At 43.8% G+C, this 9,048-nt stretch overlaps 1 non-coding gene across 1 annotated transcript; it reads left to right on the top strand.

Annotated features, from left to right (window-relative positions):
• Nucleotides 1-8,707: 8,707 nt before the first annotated feature.
• Nucleotides 8,708-8,779, top strand: TRNAC-ACA (transfer RNA cysteine (anticodon ACA)). Its single transcript has one exon. It is a non-coding gene; the product is annotated as a tRNA-Cys (tRNA).
• The last annotated feature ends 269 nt before the right edge of the window (nt 8,780-9,048 follow it).

Below are 9,048 nucleotides of genomic sequence, written 5' to 3'. Positions count from 1 at the left end.
CACCTGTGTCCTCCTTCATGCTTTCCTTTCTCTTTTATTCTACTCTTCCTGTCATAGAAGCCTTCAGAATGAAACCAAGCAGGACCCTGTGGGGTTCCTGGGGCCTGGAAGCCTTTCCGCGAACTCCGTTTTTTGTTTGTAGGTCAATGGGTACATATAACAATACCTTTGAGCTCTTCTGCAGAACTAAAACCCACAACAAATGGAAGATGCTAACCACTTGAAGTCATCTTCAGAGAAAATCAAGAGACAACTTGCAGTCGCATTAAAGAAACCAGACAAGCTCACCAGAAGATCACCTAGCCAGATTAAAAAAGGAAATAGGCCCTGCACACACCCTGATCCTTATCAGCAACCCCACCCTTGAACCATGGCTACTGATTCTTTGCAACCTGATGGACTATAGCCTGCCAGGCTTCTCTGTCCATGGAGTTTTTCAGGCAAGAATACTGGAGTAGGTTGCCATTTCCCTCTGCAGGGAATTCTTTCCAACCCAGGGATCAAACCCAGGTCTCCTACATTGCAGGAGGATTCTTTACCATCTGAGCCACAATATAAAACTCCTCACAAAATGCCCCCAGGTTAGGACACACAGATTTTGAGGCAGTGCCTTCTGTGTCCCCCTTTGCCTGGCAAAGGAATAAAGCTATTCTTTTCTACTTCACCCAAAACTCTTTCTCCGAGATTTGATTTGGCATCGGTGTATAGAGGTCATTTTAAGCATTAGTAACAGCATGCAGGGGGGTGAGATTTCTGGACATTTCCCTTATTATGTGTAGAGTGTTCTATGCTTTCACCAGTTTGGACCATAATGATAAAGGAGAAGAGTGTCTACTCCTCATACACTCCTATGATTGGGCAGATGTGACTAGAACCCTTACAAATAAATGAGAATCCAGAAAGAGTGCCTTCTCTTCTTATTTATCACAGACAGGACTTCTTTATCTGGCCTTTACTATTTAAAAATTATTTTGGTCCAAATGTAAAAGAATGGCAAAAAAATAAATAAATGCATAGATGGATGCACACACACACAAACCAAGATTCTTTTTTTTAACATTTATTTTGATTTATTCGGTTGCACTCCAACCCTATATTTCAAATCCTAAAAGATGATGCTGTGAAAGTGCTGCACTCAATATGCCAACAAATTTGGAAAACTCAGCAGTGGCCACAGGACTGGAAAAGGTCAGTTTTCATTCCAATTCCAAAGAAAGGCAATGCCAAAGAATGCTCAAACAATCGTACAATTGCACTCATCTCACATGCTGGCTGGGAGAAGGCAATGGCACCCCACTTCAGTACTCTTGCCTAGAAAATCCCATGGACGGAGGAGTCTGGTAGGCTGCAGTCCATGGGGTCGCTAAGAGTAGGACATGACTGAGTGACTTCACGTTCACTTTTCACTTTCATGCATTGGAGGAGGAAATGGCAACCCACTCCAGTGTTCTTGCCTGGAGAATCCCAGGGACGGTGGGGCCTGGTGGGGGGCCATCTATGGGGTCGCACAGAGTCGGACACGACTAAAGTGACTTAGCAGCACACACTGGCTTGGAGAATTTTGAGCATTACTTTGCTAGCATGTGCTGCTGCTGCTGCTAAGTTGCTTTAGTTGACTGAAGCGACTTAGCAGCAGCAGCAGCAGCACATGCTAGCAAAGTAATGCTCAAAATTCTCCAAGCCAGGCTTCAGCAATATGTGAACCGTGAACTTCCTGATGTTCAAGCTGGTTTTAGAAAAGGCAGAGGAACCAGAGATCAAATTGCCAACATCTGCTGGATCATGGAAAAAGCAAGAGAGTTCCAGAAAAACATCTATTTCTGCTTTATTGACTATGCCAAAGCCTTTGACTGTGTGGATCACAATAAACGGTGGAAAATTCTGAAAGAGATGGGAATACCAGACCACCTGACCTGCCTCTTGAGAAATCTGTATGCAGGTCAGGAAGCAACAGTTAGAACTGGACATGGAACAACAGACTGGTTCCAAATAGGAAAAGGAGTACATCAAGGCTGTATATTGTCACCCTGCTTATTTAACTTATATGCAGAGTACATCATGAGAAACGCTGGGCTGGAAGAAGCACAAGCTGGAATCAAGATTGCCGGGAGAAATATCAATAACCTCAGATACACAGATGATACCACCTTTATGGCAGAAAGTGAAGAGGAACTCAAAAGCCTCTTGATGCAAGTGAAAGAGGAGAGTGAAAAAGTTGGCTTAAAGCTCAACATTCAGAAAACGAAGATCATGGCATCCGGTCCCATCACTTCATGGGAAATAGATGGGGAAACAGTGTCAGACTTTATTTTTTTGGGCTCCAAAATCACTGCAGATGGTGATTGCAGCCATGAAATTAAAAGACGCTTACTCCTTGGAAGGAAAGTTATGACCAACCTAGATAGCATATTGAAAAACAGAGACATTACTTCGCCAACAAAGGTTCATCTAGTCAAGGCTATGGTTTTTCCTGTGGTCATGTATGGATGTGAGAGTTGGACTGTGAAGAAAGCTGAGCACCGAAGAATTGATGCTTTTGAACTGTGGTGTTGGAGAAGACTCTTGAAAGTCCCTTGGACTGCAAGGAGATCCAACCAGTCCATCCTAAAGGAGATCAGTCCTGAGTGTTCATTGGAAGCACTGATACTGAAGCTCAAACTCTTCAATACTTTGGCCACCTGATGCGAAGAGCTGAAAAGATCCATTTGAAAAGACTCATTTGACTCAAAGACTTATTTGAAAAGACCCTGATGCTGGGAAAGATTGAAGGCAGGAGGAGAAGTGGATGACAGAGGATGAGATGGCTGGATGGCATCACCGACTCTATGGACATGAGTTTGGATAAATTCCAGGAGGTGGTGATGGACAGGGAGGCCTGGCATGCTGAGGTCCATGGGGTTGCAAAGAGTCGGACACGACTGAGCAACTGAACTGAACTGAAAGTGAAAGTGAAAGTGAAGTTGCTCAGTCATGTCCGACTTTTTGTGACTCTGTGGATGGTAGCCTACCAAGCTCGTCCGTCCATAGGATTTTCCAGGCAAGAGTACTGGAGTGGGTTGCCATTTCCTTCTCCAGGAGATCTTCCCAACCCAGGGATCGAACATGGGTCTCCCACATTGTAGGCAGACGCTTTACTGTCTGAGCCACCAGGGAAGCATATGGGATCTATTTCCCTGATCAGGGATCAAACCCCGGGCCCCCTGCATTGGGAGTGTGGAGCCTTAGCCACTGGACCACCAGAGAAGTCCCACACACCAAGATGATTACTCTGAGTTGTTAGTGGTACTTTTGAAATCTTTCTGCAAAGCAGAGGTACAACTTAAACCTATGACCGCTGAGTTCTTTTGCCTCAAATACTGCATCATGTTCATGTCTATCTAGAAATGTCACTGATCTATGCCAACTTGACTTAGGCAAAGTAATAATGGTAATGTATAATGACAACACCCTTGCCCCTGGATCCAATAGAAACTGTCACTCTGTAGACCTCCTTTCAGCGTCATCTCAGAACTTCTCTCCCCTCCCCTCTTTCTTCAAAGTTCACTTAAGTGTCTGGGTTTCCGGGAGCCTTTGATGATTCCTAGGAAAAAACCATCAATCAGGCTCTGTTCCATGGCAGTTTGCACCTGAAACATGCCTTCTGTCACGTAATATTAAAATGAACTCATTGTCTTCTTTTTCTTGTTAGACTGTGAAATCTCTAAAGGCAAGAGTAGTTTGTCATTCTATAGGCCTAGCTACATCCTCAATAATGGTTACTTGAACTGAATGGAATTTATTTGAATTGAGTTAAAATGGTTCATTAACTCAAAATTTGGATATGGATTTATCTGTGGCTCAGCTGGTAAAGAATCTGCCTGCAATGTGGGAGACTTGGGTTTGATCCCTGGGTTGGGTAGATCCCCTAGAGAGGGGAAAGACTACCCAGTCCAGTATTCTGGCCTGGAGAATTGCATGGACTGTATAGTTCATGGGGTCGCAAAGAGTCAGACACGACTGAGTGACTTGCACTTTCATTTCACAGTATGACAGGAAGTCTATACGATAATATATCTGCAGTATCAAAAGAACAAGGAGCAAACATTCTCATGAGCCATGTCCAACTTTGCCGCCCATGTGATTGTACATGCGTACTGTGGGCAAGACGGCCACATTGAATGCACAAGATTTATAATTTTGAGATACAAGAATGTGATAGAGTGAGGCAGTTTTGAAATGATGGCAAAAATACTGTATGAGATGTTTTGCATAGACACCATGTGTTGTTCACAGAGTTGACTCAAACTAGAACCATAAATTTAACCATAAGTTTGAGACAGCCTCAGAAAAGATTCATGGATCCCCTCCAGGTACATGTTCTAGAAGTTTTACTATCCTTAGTGGTCAACCAGTAATCACACCCTTCTCAGGACTTTGCCTGCATCATCTCATACTGTCCTCCCCACAACCTCATGAGGCAGACAGTATTGACCTCCTGCTTATTAGATGGGCAAATGGAGGCAGATTGAGGGTAAGTCAGGCTCATAGATATTAAGTGGCCAAGCTGGGATCTAAACCCAAGCTAGTTCCAGAGTCCACAGTCTCTACATTCCAGGTGCTGAACACAGCTACCCAGTACAACTAATCTACCTCTAGCAAACATGTCCTTGCTTGCATGCATGCAAAGTCACTTCAGTCGTGTCCAACTCTGTGTGACCCTATGGACTGTAGCCCACCAGGCTCCCCTGTCCATGGGATTCTCTAGGCAAGAGTACTGGAGTGGGTTGCTATGCCCCCTTCCAGGGGATCTTCCCAACCCAGGGATTGAACCCACATCTCTTATGTCTCCTGCGTTGGCAGGAGGATTCTTTATCACTAGTGCCACCTGGGAAGCCCAAACATGGCCTTAGATCCAAGTTAATCCAAATTACTGAATGTTTACCTCTTGATTCACCAACTCGATGGACATGAGTTTGAGCAAACTCCGGTAGTTGGTGAAGGACAGGGAAGCTTGGCATGCTGCAGTCCATGGGGTCACAAAGAGTTGGACAGGATCGAGCAACTAAACTGACTGACCTCTTGATTTCCAGTTGTGTCTTTTGTGCAAAAAAGATATTTAGTACTCTATAATCACACCATGAATATTTGAAGAGGGTTCTAAAGCTCTGAGTTTTATTTCTGCAGTTTCAATTAGCTTAATTTTCCTCCCAGAGATTTCCCCTCTTTTCCTATTTTATAAGTCACCCACATTTTTCAAGGTACATCTTAATTTTTTAGATAGACTTCCAAATTATGAAGGCCCAAACTGGATAGGAATATTTTCCAGTTAAGGCCCGATCAAGGCCATATGTGGGAAAAGCATTCAGTTTTGCTTATCTTTCCTCATTAACATTCCAGCATCATGTTGTTTTGTTTTCTCAATAGTTTCTCTTCTACTGACTAATTCTGTGCTAGTGACATAGTTGCTAACTTTGAAAATCTCATCATAATTTTTTCACTATAGCTTTTGTGAGCCACTTCTCATCTTGTATTTGCGGTATGGCTCATTTTTCAAAAATGTGTCAAGGCCAATTTAAAAGGGTCATGGTGAGTTAAGTTCTCACTATTTGCTGCTGCTGCTAAGTCACTTCAGTCGTGTCCGACTCTGTGTGACCCCATAGATGGAAGTCCACCAGGCTCCCCTGTCCCTGGGATTCTCCAGGCAAGAACACTGGAGTGGGTTGCCATTTCCTTCTCCAATGCATGAAAGTGAAAAGTGAAAGTGAAGTCGCTCAGTCGTGTCCGACCCTCAGTGACCCCATAGACTACAGCCTTCCAGGCTCCTCCGTCCATGGGATTTTCCAGGCAGGAGTACTGGAGTGGGGTGCCATTGCCTTCTCACTATTTAGGATGTTAGCAACTCCACCTAATTTGGTATCAGCCACCAACATAAGATGCTTATTCTCAACTCTATCATGTGGGTCACTGATTAAGTATTTATATAAGTCTTTTCCCATAAATATATTTTTCTGGTTTCCAGATTGCCTGGGAGTGTTGAACTGAGTTCACATTTTAATCCTTTCCAAGAACTATACTTGATTATCTGAGCTTTTTGCTGACTTATGAAAAAAAAAAAATCACGATTTACTTCCAAATCGGAAGAAATACAGATGTTTGGCCACTGCTCAGTTCCTGCAAGACAACCAGAATTGAATTTATTCTAAATGCAGGAGGGAAAGCAATGTTCTTTGGAAGCAAAAGCTTGGCCTGAACATCTGGAACTTCTTGTGAGGGCTCTGCTCTCATTTTGTTTCTAGACTGGCATTCCTTTTAGTTATTGCTAAACAGAGAAAAATTACAGTCTGGTAGCAAGCCAGGGCGACTATAAATTTAAGGATTGGAAGTCTTTAAATACAGGTTTTTATACTGTTTATATTATATATTGTGTCCTAGAAAGGAGAACACAGGCCTTCTTTTATAAAGGAAATTTTATGGCTTTTTCTTTGTTTTCATGTTTGCAGGGTCAACTGATGCATGGCTCATGCCAATAAATCCCAGACCTGGAGAACCACCTGGAGAGTTTGGAAAATTCACAGGGTCAACTTCTCCTTATATTTCCTGAATCTCCATCTTGTAGGTGGTGTGTTTTTTTTTATCTTTCTGTTTTTGTTTTCCTCTAGTTTTATTGAGATATAATAAACATACGGGTTTCCCTGGTAGCTCAACTAGTAGAGCCCACCTGCAATGCAGGAGACCTGGGTTCCATCCCTGGGTTGGGAAGATCCCCTGGAGAAGGGAATGGCCACCCACTCCAGTATTCTGGCCTGGAGAATTCTGTGGACTGTATAGTCCATGGGGTTGCAAAGAGTTGGACACAACTGAACAACTTTCACTCCACTTTCAAACATATGGCACTGCACAAGTTTAAGGTATACAGCATAACGACTTGACTTACATACAACATGAAAGTGTTATCACAAGTTTAGTGACCATCCATCCTTTCATATAGCTACAAAATTCAAGAAATGGAAAAAGTATTTTTCCCTAGTGATGAGAACTCCTAGGATTTACTCTCTTGACTTTTACATGTAACATACAGCAGTGTTAATTACATTTATCAGGTCATACATTACATTCCTAGTACTTATTTATCTTGTAACCTGAAGTTTGTAACTTTTGACTACCTTTATCCAGTTCCCTGCTCCACCCATCCCACCCACCCACTCTTCTGCCTCTGGTAACCACAAATCAGATCTTCTTTTTTATGGGTTTGTTTATTCACTTTTGAAGTACAATATACTTGACCTACAACACTATATTAGTTCCTGGTGTACAATATATTGATTTGATATTTCTATATATTTCAAAATGATAAAATAAACAAAAAATAACCCTCATGAGCAGTCTACTTACCATGAGTCACCATACAAAATCTCAGGGTCTCTGGCTGTGGGACTGAAGGTCCCAGAGCTACTGCTGGCCTGCTGGTAGGTGGGGTCAGATCCAGACGGCTGGCCACAGGGCCGGGGTCCTGGGGCTAGCGCTAGCCCTCTAGTGGGTAGAGCTGGGTCCCAGCATCTCTGGTTGTGGGCTTTGGGAATCCTAGAGTTGATGTTGGACTGCTGGTGGGCACGGCTGAAGCTTAGGGAGTCCCAGGGCTGGTACCCCCTGCACTCTGCCCACTGATGGGTGAGCCTTTGTCCCAGTGCTAGTAAGCCCAATGGTGGGCAGGGTGGGTCCCTGGGTGGCTGGGGGCTCAGATGAGCCTGGGGCAGTTGACCTCCTGGTGGGTGGGGCTGTGTCCCAGTGCAGCTAGCTGCTTGGCTTGGGGAATCCCAGGACTAATACTGGCTAGGTCTGAGTCCTGGGCTCAAGAAGGAGGATTCCAAAATGTCAGTTGCCAGCACCAGCATCCTTAAGACAGATGAGCTCCCAAGATGACTGCCGCCAGTGTGTGTGTCCCCAGGGGGAGCCCCACTTGTCTGTTTCTTCGGAAGGCTCTCCAAGGTCAGCAGGTCAGTTGACCCAGGCTCCTTTCAAATTCCCGCTTCTTCCCTGGGTCCCAGCGTGTGAGATTTTGTATGTGCCCTTTAAGAGTGGAGTTTGTTTTCCCACAGCCTGTTGATCTCCTGAAAGTAAGCCCCACTGGTTTAAAGCCAAATGTTCTGAGTGCTCATTCGCCCAGTGCAGGACCCTCTGGCTGGCACCCAAAGCAGGGTTTGAACCCTTTACCTCTTGGGAAGAACCTCTGCAATTGTGATCATCCTCTCATTTGTGAGTTGCATAGCTGCGGATGTGGGTCTTGACTATACCATGACTCCACCTCTTCTACCCATCTCCTTGTGTCTCCTTTATATTTTTAGCTGTAGAAGATCTTCTCTGCTAATCTTCAGGTTGTTCTCATTGACAGTTGCTTTATAAAGAGCTATAATTTTGGTGTGAATGTGGAAATAAATGAGCTCAGGGTCTACTTACACTGTCGTCTGGGCCACACTTTTGCAGGTGGTATTGAGATATGGGGGAAGGACATCTCTATTTTTTAAAACCTCCCCAAACTGCTTAAATCATTTATAGTTAATCTATGTAATGAAGCAGTCATTTAAAAAGGGAATAAATCTACGTGTATGTATGCAGAAAGATCTTACATTAGCCACACCGAATGTTCCCATTTGACATGAAAGTAAGTTCCCATTTGATATGAAATGTGTCCTAAATTTTTGATATTTATATATACTTATATACATACACTTCCCTGGTAGCTCAGAGGATAAAGCATCTGCCTACAATGCAGGAGACCCAGGTTCAATCCCTGGGTTGGGAAGATCTCCTGGAGAAGGAAATGGCAACCCACTCCAGTATTCTTGCCTGGAAAAATCCCATGGACAGAGGAGCCTGGTAGGCTACAGTCTGTGGGGTCGCAAAGAGTTGGACATGACTGAGCGACTTCACTTTCACTTTCATATGCATACACTTACAATGTATACTGTGTACATTAAGATAAATCACCAGAGGTACCTGTTAATTAGACAGAATACCACGTGTAGTATCAGAGCACCTGTTCCCAGTGTAACTAGTGAGATGATGGGTTGT

Source organism: Bubalus kerabau, chromosome 10, assembly GCF_029407905.1.
Source record: "Bubalus kerabau isolate K-KA32 ecotype Philippines breed swamp buffalo chromosome 10, PCC_UOA_SB_1v2, whole genome shotgun sequence".
Taxonomy (NCBI): domain Eukaryota; kingdom Metazoa; phylum Chordata; class Mammalia; order Artiodactyla; family Bovidae; genus Bubalus; species Bubalus kerabau.
The sequence above is the reverse complement of the archived record's forward strand: the minus strand, read 5'-3'. Positions and strand labels throughout refer to the sequence as shown.